Genomic DNA, 12,665 nt, shown 5'->3' with positions numbered 1-12,665 from the left:
AGATATTACTCCCCCACCAAGCACCAGCATGACCTTGTATAATGCTCTGCTGGATGCAGCGGATGAGTCGCCCCAATATACAGAGATGTAAATTTTTTCTTGTTTTTAATGTCACCAAATTTTATGATTTGTAATAGGCGCTTTCTGCATGGGATAGGGTGGTGATGACGCCATTTGGACAAGGTCACTACGCACATGGCACAAGTACACATTGCTGGAACCCGGGGCCACAATGTATACTTGTGTCATGTGTGTATTGGCCTGTTCAAACTAGCGTCTGACCCACCCTATCACATACAGCCGGCTACCTATTGGGATTCATAAAATTTGGTGATAATGTTCTTTTGTGAACTTGTTACAAAAAAAGTATATTGCACACAGTTTAGTGCACACTTTCAGTTGCCTGCAGGTCAGTGCACATTGTACTAAATGAAGGCTATTTTTTGCTTTATGTTGAGTAAAAATTAAAAAAAAAAATTTCTTTAAACAAGAAACCAATGTGTGGTGTTTTTTTTTTAAACTTACCTTGCAATACTGGTACTGTAGCACTTTTACGATGGCTTTGCAGGTCTCCGGAATGATACCGCCCAAGGACTGAGGTGAGATGAGTGTCCCAAACTTCAGGTCTTCAAATTACCTTCCTGTAGCCAGGTACCTTAGGGTAGCCACCAGTCTGTCTTCAGCAGGGATTGCCCTCCGCCACTTTATGCCCTGTCTCTGGATGTGGGGGGTCACCAGATGCAGCAATTCTTGGAAGGTGGCGTGATCCATGCGCAGGTAGTTCCGATAGTTGTCCGGGTTGTTCTCCTTGATCTCCATCAGCAGGGACATGTAAGAGCGGGTATCCCTTTGTAGAAGCCACTCCTTGGTCCAGCATGCTCTCGTCCTTCTTCACTGGGCCCTCTTGTTAATCTCCCGGACCCCAGCTTCAGTGACCAACACTCTATACTGATAGGGACGCATCAGTACAGAATTCAGGAACAGGATAGAATGCAGGTAGGTAGCACACACTTGCAGGTAGAATAAACTTTGTAAAAGGCAAGCCAAATACAAGGAGCACAGTAGCAATGTACAGGATTCAGCAGGAATACACCTAGCCTCATCTAGTAGCAGAGCAGAATGTACACATAGTTTAAAGGGTGCCTGCTTTTTATACTCCCTAGATAGCCCCTCCCATTGTTATGGCTATTTAAATTTCCCACCAATAGTCAAGAGCCTGTTTTTTTTTCAACTCACGATTTGTTATGGCCAATCTCACGATGTGTACGATCCAATAGATCGTGAGATCTATCGACAGATTGGGTGTCTTTTTTCCAAAATCGTGATCACGACGGCAAGGGAGCTCCCGTGAAAGTTCATGAGGAAATTGGCCAAAAAATCGTATTGTGAGCACATCGGTATGTGTGTGGGCACCTTTAGCTTTATCTTAGATTGTTTGCTCTATATCCTAAATAAGTTATGGATCTGAGATCAGTTTCTACATTTCATACTCCCTCAAACTGCCCAGGTTGCCTCCCTTCCGGCCCTCCCTCCTCTGTGATCATCTTCAGCCACCTCCCCTTTCCTGTCAGATTGATGACATCCACTTGTCACCTCTTTAATTCCCTCCCCTATCTACTCTGTGATCGGCTCTTTGCTCCTCCCCTCTCCTTTCTTATTGGCTTCTGTCACCTCCCCTCTCTGATCAGCACTTTCCTCTGCCCTCACCTTTTTGATTCCCTCCTCCTCCTCTCCTCATTCTGTGCTTCAATGGAATTGAAAGTGACACATCTGAGGTAAAATCCTAAACTTCAATTATAAGGTATGAGTTTAAAAAGAGTCACTGCTTTGCTATATAAAGTAATGGCCACACAGTGTTATTTGAAAGGTCTTTTAAAAATTATTAGGAGACCTGAAATAATAATACTGGTGGTAGACAGAACATGACATGATTAGTAGCACTCACATTAATATAGGTGCAATGTATATTTGTGAAGTAGGAGCACAGCTGAGAAGGGAGCTTCCCATAGGTGTCCCCACTCCAGTGAAATCTGCTTTGGGCCGTATTTGCAGTAATAATCTGTGCACCCTGTGATATCTCACTCTAGCACATGTATTCTGTGAATTTATGTTAAATAATCAGAATATATAATACAGTCTCCTCTATTGACTAATAATAATGACTCAAAGGAGATAAATCAGATCCTAGGTGCTATACATAAATAAAGCAGTGTCAAAGGAGCTACCCCTTAATGTCAGATAGTGCATCACTGTAGCATTCTATTCCCCCAATGGGACCTCAATGCCCAGCGTGATACTGCCAGTGTTTGCTGTTTTTCTCTTCACTTCAGTATTCCCCCACAGGCTGGCCATACCCCAATGGCACAGTTCAGTACAGGGGGGCGATATGACATGTACTTTCTCCGGGCGCCATGGTTCCACAATACTCCTCTGCATGCACGGTATGTAAGGTAAGATCCTTAGGCGTATGGAAGCCGATCACAGGATGCACGCTGCATGCAGCATTCATAGCACCGGGTAGCAATCACACAGCCCTCTGATTCTTCCACGTAGGAAATTAAGTACCATTATGGCCCTGATGCGGACGACTGGCTAGATGGCTGCACCCCTGGCCAGTACTGTGCTGGTGGGGTGACTAAGACTGTGCCCCCCTGATCAGTGTTAATGTGGTCCTAGAAACATGGTGGAACTCACCTCCCTATCCTCTGCACTATCTTAATGAAGGGACGTGGCCTTAAAAGAAAGGTGCATGGTCACACAATAGTATCCCCAATTCAAATTACGCCACACAGTAGCACAATCTTGTTCACATTACACTGCACACAGTGCCCGATTCACATTAGGCCACATAATAGTGTCCCTTAATCATGTTATGACACACAGTAGTGCCCCTTTTACATGATGCCCAGATTAGTGCTACTTAAACAAAATGCCCACTGTAGTGCCACTTATACAATGCCCACAGCAGTAGTGCCCCTTACACATAATGCCCACAGCAGTAGTGCCCCTTATGCAATGCCCACTGTAGTGGTGCCCCTTATGAAATGCCCCCAGTAATGGTGCCCCTTATGCAGTGCCCCCAGTAGTGGTGTCCCTTATGCAGACCCACAGTAATGATGCCCTTTATACAGTGACCCAATAGTGGTGCCCCCTGGAGTGGTGCCCCTTATGCAGTGCCCCCATTAGTAGTGCCCCCCAGTGGTAATGCCCCCATTAGTAGTACCCCCTGTGGCAATGCCCCCCAGTAGTAGTGCCCCCTGTAGTAATGCCCCCAGTAGTAGTGCCCCATGTAGTAGTGTCCCCAGTAGTAGTGCCCCCAGTAATAGTGCCCCCTGTAGTAATGCACCCAGTAGTAGTACTCCCTGTAGTAGTGCCCCCAAGTAGTAATGCCCCTTGTAGTAGTGCCCCCCGTAGTAATGCCCCCAGTAGTAATGCCCCCTAGTAGTAGTGCCCCCTGTAGTAATGCCCTCAGTAGTAATGCCACCTATTGCCCCTAGTAGTAATGCCCCTAGTAGGAATGCCCCCTGTAGTAGTGCTCCCAGTAGTAATGCACCCTGTAGTAGTGCCACCAGTAGTAATGCCCCCTGTATTAATGCCCAATAGTGCCCCCAGTAGTAATGCCCCCAGTAGTAGTGCCCCAGCAGTAATGCCCCCTGCAGTAATGTCCCAAGTAGTAGTGCCCCCTATAGGAGCTCCCAGTAGTAATGCCCCCTGTAGTAGTGCCCCCAGTAGTAATTCCTCCAGTAGTAGTGCCCCTGTAGTAGTGACCCGAGTAGTAATGTCCCTGTAGTAATGCCTCCTGTAGTAATGCCCCAGTAGTAATCCTCCTTAATGCCCACAGTAGCATTGCCCCCCAGTTGTAGTGCCCCCTGTAGTAGTGCCGCCAGTAGTAGTGTCCCTGTAGTAATACCCCCTGTAGTAATGCCCCAGTAGTAATGTTCCCTAGTGCCCTCATAGTAATGCCCCCAGTAGTAATGCTCACAGTAGTAATGCCCCCTACACAAAAAAAAACAGTAACACACAACACACAATATTTACCTTTAGCCCCGCTCCTACGTCCGCTGCCATCCGACTGGCTGCTCCTCAGAACCATGATGTCTCTCCCATAGTGCCCACTGCGGGAGCTGGAAGCCAGAGCAGCCTGGCCGTGTAAGGTGGGCTGGAGGAGGCGGAACTTGTTCCGTCTCCAAATAGAACTGAAAACTGATGGAAAGTCCAAGGGCGATCTTGAAATGGTCTGCCAAGAAAAGGGCATTCAACTCCCTTACAACGCAACCATAAGTGACATGAGGGAGGCGCTCAGGAGCTGGGAGAAGTTGAACCAGTTGGAGGTGGGAAGCCTTGAAGGCAGCAGCACCCATGAGGATGACCTAACGGTGGACAACCAACAGGACCTGGTGAGAACTCCAAGCCCCGCCCCCTATCACAGCAGTCATGCTTCCCAACCTTCCCCAGCATGGCAGCAATCCCAACATCCCAGGGGGGGCGGAACGGATACCCTAGCGGATCGCTAGTGGAATTGGGAGAAAGGGCAATGAAGCAGGAATGCATGCTCATCATCCTGATTTGGCATAGTGAGCAGGCACCACCAGCCGTGGTATCCCGAGAACCCATGCAGACTGCTGTACCCAGATCAGATCGCATACAGTTTACCAAATTTGCAGACAGTGATGGGGACATTGAAGGACATTTACAAGTTTTTGAAAGGACTTGCAAACTACACGATTTACCCAAGGAGTGGGTCAAACACCTAGTGCCCACACTGCATGGGGCTAGACTGGGAGCCACCCAGCTTGAAGATGTCTGCCCAGTTAGCAGACAAGTATGTGGTAATTTGGCCACAAGGGCAGAAACGCCCGACCAGCAGCTGCTCATCGCCCCCCAAACCAAGCATCCTCCAACCCTGGTGCTCTTGGCGAGTAACCGCCCGTCCTGTCCCTGCAAACCATCAGAGACCACCAGGGGTCCCGACTGGACAAGAAATGTTATGGCTGTGGGAATATCGGCCATCTGAGGGTGAACTGTCCCTCACCCCAAGCACCCCAGACTCCTGCCACAGATCCGAGTGCTGGAGCCTGGCTTGCTTGTCTAACCCTTGGAGGTGAGCCCAAAAAGACTGTTCCCACTCCAGTCAGTCCTATGGAGTGTGACGTGCAGCAGGCAGACTCTGTGGAATAAGTCACCTGCATGGCCAAGAGGCCACCACATACCTGCAGCCGGTCTAAATGGGGGCCCTGCAGGGGGAAGGCCTGAGAGATTCAGGGGCCTCAATCACAGTGGTGAGCCCCCACCTTATTGACTTTGCTGCAGTCCTGCAGGATCGAACTGCCAAGGTGACAGTGGCAGATGGACTGGAGCGAGAGGTACCTATGGTGAGAGTCTACCTGGACTTGGGAGATGGCCAAGAGTTGAGGGATGTTTCCGTCATGGATGGCCTCCCAACTGATGTAGTCCTGGGAACGATTTTGGTGGTGGAATCGTTACTGCCTTCTCTAATGCCATCACCTTAAGCCCCGCTCCTACGCCCGCTGCCATCCAACTGGCTGCTCCTCGGAACTAGTTCAGGAGTGAACTGGTAACAAAATCTCACCGGGCACCCGGCAACTCCCTGCGGCGCAGAGCAGACTCGCCGTGCAAGGTAGGCTGGAGGAGGCGAAACTTGTTCCATCTCCAAATAGAACTGAAAACTGACGGAACATAGTTCTGACCCGTTCCAGCCTATTTTAACCCCTGCCCCCGGGCCACAGTACTCTGGATGAGTGCCCTGTCAGCCTACCCTTTGAGCTGCCCCTGTCTAAGAACTATAATCAAATATATCACTGTGATCGAGTGTCGAGTTGAGGTAATCTGGTCACAGATATTGGTGGCATGGTGGTGGGATAATCCCAGGTGGATTTTCGATCACCCGACGGGAGAAGCCGAGTTACTCAGGAGAGGAATAACTGCAATTCAGGAGAACACGCAGGATGACTGATTACAGTGGAACGTCCAAGACATTCTTAAAATGGTGTGCCAAGAAAAGGGCATTCAACTCCCTTACAACGCAACCATAACAGTGTTCTCCCCAGAAATATTTCCCAGCCGGGTGGCATCAAGAAGTAGCCAGGTGGCATCAAGAAGTAGCCGGGTGGGGGCCTTCGCAATAATAAATGTTTTAAATCCTGACCTTATAATGATTTAAACTTGAAATAACATTTTATATATTAATTCTCCTTATTAGAGGCTCAGTTGTCTGATTATGAAAAAGATGCAAAGTCTGTAGGATCTGTTCCTTATTATACAGCTCCCAGATACAGGGGGTCATTCAGACCCGCTCGCGAGCGCAGGACGCTTGCAAGCGGGTCGATGTTGCCCCACTGCACATGCGCATGACGGAGGGAGCTCCGTCGTGCTCATGCGCGAGACCCGGATAGCGACAGGCTCTCCGTCGCTCCGGGTCTCGCACCAAAGGGGGCGTGCTGTCGATGTTGATTGACAGCACGCCCCCTTTGGTGGGCGTGCCGGGGGCGTGGCTGCCAGACAGAGGCGTTCCCATAGGAACACCTACCGTCTCAAGCCGGCCCCACTGACATCAGTAATGATGTCAGTGGGAGTAATTTTGGCTCTGATAGAGCCAAAATCACTCCTGGGCTTGCGGCAGCGAGACCCTACTGCAGGGTCTCGTCACAAGCCCGATGGTCGCGATGGTCTTGACCATCGCGACCATCTTTTTGGCCGCTCGCATAAGCTGTGAGTGGTCACCCACAGCTATGCGAGCGGCCGGGAGGCCGCTCCATTTTCAGGGAGGAGGGCACTGATTCAGAGCGAGCACTCTGGTTAGAGCGTTCGGCTCTGAATCAGGCCCACTGTCCCCACTTGCAGGCTCCCAAAGTGCCGGGTGGTAGGCTGTCTCTTGCCGGGTGATGCACCCGCAATAAACAGCCTGGGGAGAACACTGCATAAGCGACATGAGAGAGGCGCTCAGGAGCTGGGAGAAGTCGAACTAGTTGGAGGTGGGAAGCCTTGAAGGCAGCAGCACCCATGAGGACGACCTAATGGTGGACAACCATCAGGACCTGGTGAGAACTCCAAGCCCCGCCCCCTATCACAACAGTCATGCTTTCTAACCTTCCTCAGCATAGCAGGAATCCCAACGTCCCAGGGTGGGGCAGAACGGATACCCTAGCGGACCGGCTAGTGGAATTGAGAGAAAGGGCAATGGAGTAGGAATGCATGCTCATCATCCTAATGTGGCATAGTGAGCGGGCACAACCAGCCGTGGTATCCTGAGAACCGTTGCAGACTGCTGTACCCAGATCAGATCGCATACAGTTTACCAAGTTTGCAGACAGTGATGGGGACATTGATGGACATTTACAAGTTTTTGAAAGGACTTACAAACTACACGATTTACAAACTACACCTAGTACCCACGCTGCATGGAGAGACACTGGAGGCCTATCGAGGAGTGGCAGAATCGGTATGCAATACCGCCGGCCGCATGGCCGGCAGTTCGATTCCCGGCAGCGCCAGGCCGACAGTGGAACAGATCCCCACAGCGGCAGCCCGACAGCGCTGGAAATACCGATTGTCCCCAGGTAAGTATGAACTAACCTAACCTACCCCCCTAACCCTCCCTTAGGGGTGCCTAACCCTAACCTCCCCCCAAGTGCCTAACCCTAATCCTCCCTCTAAGTGCCTAAACCTAACCCCCCCCTTCCCCGCTGCCTAAACCTAAGTCCCCCGGGGGGTGCCTAACCCTAACCTCCCCCGGGGGTGCCTAACCCTAACCCTCCCCCTAACCTAACCCTAACCTCCCGGGGGGGTGCCTAACCCTAAGTTCCCCCCGGGAGCCCTAAACCTAGCCCTCCCCCCGTGGCTATCCGCTCGCGGCGCCCGGCATCTCTTCAATTGGGATGCCGGGCGCCGGTCTCCCGGCATCAGTGAAATGAGTGGCTTCTACATCTAGACGCCGGTCATTTCACCCTCGCCAGGATATGACAGTCGGGAAGCCGGCTGTCGGGATAATGTCAGCCAGCTTCCTGATTGCATCCTGCAGTGGCCACAAAGGCCTGCAGTGACTATGACAAAGTCGTAAGGGGCCTCCTACAGCAATACTTCATAGTCCTGAGTCCTACAGGAAGAAGTTCCGGGACTTGCCCAAGAACCCTACCAGCACCCACGAGCAGTTCGCCTCCCAGCTGAGGCAGTGCATGGTGAAGTGGGTGAAGAGATCTGGTGCCACTACCTGGGATGCACTGATTGATCTGCTGTGCCAAGAGCAGTTCTACCGCAGGTGTGCCCCAGAGGAGAAGGAGTGCTAAACCGGCAGCAATCCAGCTTGAAGATGGCTGTCCAGTTAGCAGACAAGTATGTGACAATTCGGCCACAAGGGCAGAAACGCCTGACCAGCAGCTGCTCATTGCCCCCCAAATCAAGCATCCTCCAACCCGGGTGCTCTTGGCCAGCAACCGCCTCATCCTGTCTCTGCAAACCATCAGAGACCACCGGGGCCCCGACTGGACAAGAAGTGTTACAGCTGTGGGAAAATTGGCCATCTGAGGATGACCTGTCCCACACCCCAAACTCGTGCCACAGATCCGAGTGCTGGAGCCCGGCTTGCTTGTCTAACCAGGGAGGTGAGCCCAAGTCGCCTGCATGGCCAAGAGGCCACCACAAAATATGTGGTGGCACCTGAAGCTGGTCCAAGGGGGGCCCTGCAGGGGGAAGGCCTGAAGGACTTGGGGGCCTCAATCACAGTGAACCCCCACCTTATTGTCCCTGCTGCAGTCCTGCAGGATCGACCTGCCAAGGTGACAGTGCCAGATGGACTGGAGCGAGAGGTACCTATGGCAAGAGTCTACCTGGACTGGGGAGATGGCCTAGAGTTGAAGGATGTTGCAGTAATGTATGGCCTCCCAACTGATGTAGTCCTGGGGAACGATCTTGGTGGTGGAACCGTTACTGCCTTCTCTAGTGCCATCACCCACAGTCAAGCTACCTGACTACAGTCCTCATCAATCCCAACACAGCCCAGCCCAGAAGAAAAGTCCACAGCTGCTAGACAACTGCCAACCACAGCATCAACCAGCCCAGAGGAAAATAACACTAGATGCTAGATCTTCACATCTGCCCAGCATGCCTTTTGCCTCTGGCATGCCTACATCCCCTAGCAATGCAGAGGATGTTGGTTCTGGTTCATTGGATCCTGTGGGGGTGTCCAGTGATGCTCCTGTCTCAAGTGGTTTGCCAACTCTGGCGGTATGTGACCACAATGACCTCCCTTTGACTGACCCCGACCAGACTGACCCTAGTAATCCCAACCTAGACCCCCCTGTAGAGTGTCCCAACTTAGAAGAAGGTAAGGGCTGCAGACAGGAGTTTAGGGAGGCTCAGCTCTCTGATCCCTCCCTGGAAGGCATGAGGCGCCAAGCTGGCAGTGCATTCCTGGGAAGGGGCGGGGAGTGAGACCTGCTGGAAAGGGTTACTGTACCAAGTAGGCAAGGTAGAAAGGGATAGGCCAGTTAGGAAGCAAGTTTAACTGGTGGTTCCCAGGAGCTTTCAAGCACCACTGATGTCAGTTGCGCACAAAATCCCATTGGCTTGACACCAGGGCAGGGACCAAACACTGAAGCGCCTGGCATAGAACTTTTTCTGGCCTGGAATGTTGGATGACGTATGGGTCTACTGTAAGTTCTGTGACATGAGGGTCTACTGTAAGTCCTGTGATGTCCTTAGACACCCCAGTGATCGGAAGTAGAAAACTTGAGAATGACCACGGAGCACATGCCAGGGTCTTTGAAGTAGGGCAGAAGGTGCTGGTTTTGGTGCCCACACGCCAAAACAAGCTCCAGGCTGCCTGGGCGGGGCCATACATGGTCTCAAAATGCCTAAGTGACATCACCTATGTGGTGTCATTTGACAGCAATGATAGGAGGCAGCGTACCTATCATGTAAATATCACGAGTGTGTGGAATAGGAAGCGGCCGTGTGCTGCTTACAGATTGAGGAACCAGGAAATTATCCAATTCCTGACCTCGCCAATGCCCAAGGTGAGGGTGGTGTAGAGGAAGTAAGCTAGAGCAAGGAACTTGATAACCTCAAAAGGGAGCAGCTTGAGTCAGTGCTGCGGTCCTTTGAGGCCCAGTTCAGTAGGAAGCCCAGCCTGATTTCTTTGCACGCTCACCACGTAGAGACTGGTGAGCATAGGCCAACTCGGCAACCCGTGTACCGGGTCTCCCCAGAGGCGCAGGCGAGTATCTACAATGAGGTGCAGGAGATGTTAGCATTTGGCTTAAATTACGCACTCCAACAGTCCTTGGGCCGCCTCTGTTGTATTGGTTCCCAAGAAGGACCATATGACGCGGTTTTGTTACCACCAGTTGAATGAATCTGATGCCTATCCCTTATCCCGCTTTGATGCATTGTACAATGTAAATACATCTCCACGTTTGACTTGAGCAAGGGGTATTGGCAGATGCCAATGACCCCCGAGGCTCAAGAATGATCTGCCTTCATCACCTCATTTGGCTTGTTCGAGTTCAAGGCCATGCCATTTGTGATGAAGAATGTGCCCGCCACCTTCCAGAGCGTTGTCGAAGACATGCTGAAGGGGTACAGAGATTTTGCTCAGGCATACTTGGATGACATCGCTATCTTCAGCTGAACTTGGGAAGATCACCTGAGGCATGTGGAAAGGATACGGTGGGCAGGTCTGACCATCAGGGCAGACAAGTGCCAAATGGGGATGTCAGAGGTACAGTACCTGGGGCACTATGTGGAGGTGAAGGTGAAGCCTGAACCAGCGAAGGTAGAGGCAATTGGAGGCTGGCCCTGGCCCACAACCCAGAAACAGGTCCTGGCCTTCTTAGGAATCACAGGGTACTAAAGATCCTTTGTCCCTGACTTCAGTTCTGTGGCCAAACCTCTGACAGATTTGACTAAGAAGAAACTCCCCAAGGTAGTTGACTGGACACCCGCTTGTGAGTTGGCATTCCAGTCATTAAAAATGGCTCTTGTACAAGCTCCTGATGGCGCCGGACTACAGTAAAAACTTTGTTGTACAGACTGATGCGTCACAGTACGGACTCAGAGCAATACTGAGCCAGGAGGGGCCAGATGGGCAGGAGCACCCTGTGGCCTATTTGAGCAGGAAACTGCTGCAGTGGGAGATGAGGTATGCCATGATTGAGAAGGAATGTTTGGCTATTGTTTGGGCTGTGAAGAAGCTCCAGCCCTATTTGTATGGCTGACATTTCACTGTGGTGACTGATCACAATCCTTTAAAGTGGCTGCAACACACCACGGGGGTAAATGGCAGACTATTGCGGTGGAGCCTTGCACTGCAGATTCATGACTTTCATATTATCCACAAACAAGGCAAGGCTCACAGCAATGCGGATGGACTGTTTTGTCAGGAAGAACCTGAACCCCCGGGAACTCTCGGTAACCCCAAAGGACTGTGTGACCAGGATCCAAATCGTTGGGACATGGCCCTTGGTAGCCCGCATGAATAGGGGGGAAGTGTGGCCGGGTCCCCAATCCCAGCCCCCACTTGGTTAAAGGCGGCCACAGCACTGAAGGGGTTCAGCCCTGTGCTGCGGTACCATCTTTGCATGGTATCGACGCTAGGAGCCATATTTCAATGCATTTCACGGTGCTAGGCGCAGAGTGTTTGAAATATTGTTTCCTATGCCGCAGTCCAAGACCCGCTCTGGCGGCGCGGCAATGACCTATGTTAACTGTATGTGGGTGCCGCTTCCTCGGACCATCTCCGGCGGCTGCAGCGGAGCGGCAATGAGGGCTCCACGCCGGGGACCGGGAGCCTGCTTACTGAGGCCAGACAGCAGAGGGCAGAGCTGGGGATAGGGAGCTCTGCTCCCTGCGCCCCAGCACTACAGGGCTATGAACCAGCTCCCTGTATCTCCAACGCTGGGGGAGGCAGGAAGCCGCTGCAGCTGGGACAAGTTGGGACAGGGCTACCAGGCCCCCGTGTGGTGCTGTGCACTGACCGGTGGGGATCAGCTCCACAGTGTCGCGGAGCAAGCAGTTAACCCCTGGTGCACTGCACCGAGGGAGGGGACTGAGGTAGTCGCAGGCTGGGGGTCAGGAGCGCCAGCTCCTGGTACCCCAGGGCAGCAAGAGGGGCCAAGTGTGCCGCAGCCTAGACCATGTCCAGGGGCTGTGGCTGTGCATTAGGGAGAAAGACCCAGCCCCAAGTTGCCGGACCAAGCGCTGCAAGCTGGGGACTGGAAGCTTAGCTCCCAGCACCCCAGCACTGGTTCAATAAAGCCCATCGCTGAGCACTGGGCACAGAGTAAAAGCACCAACACATAAATACAAAAAATTTTAAATAAAATGTCTAAAAGTGTTTAACCCTGTATATGCAGCACTGAGCTGGGCACACAGATCCCGAGCAGCAGGGCTGCACTGTGTGTAAAGCATGATGCTGTGCACAGGCACGAATTGTACATTTATAATGTATGTATTTGAAATGTATATTTTGTAAGTAAAATGCACTTACCTTAGGTCTGTGGAGGTCCAGGGGGATCTGGAGCTCTCTGTGGGCTGCTGGGTCCCCCAGCATCTCACCTAGAGGAATTAAATGCCCTCCTCTATGGCCTCATGCCTGGAAGTGGCATGAGAAGGTAGGGGTAAGGCTGCATAAGGCAGCCAGCTAAATAATT

This window comes from Taudactylus pleione, unplaced genomic scaffold (assembly GCF_031769625.1).
Source record: "Taudactylus pleione unplaced genomic scaffold, aTauple2 ptg000479l, whole genome shotgun sequence".
Classification (NCBI taxonomy): Eukaryota; Metazoa; Chordata; class Amphibia; order Anura; family Myobatrachidae; genus Taudactylus; species Taudactylus pleione.
This window is presented reverse-complemented; position numbering follows the sequence as displayed.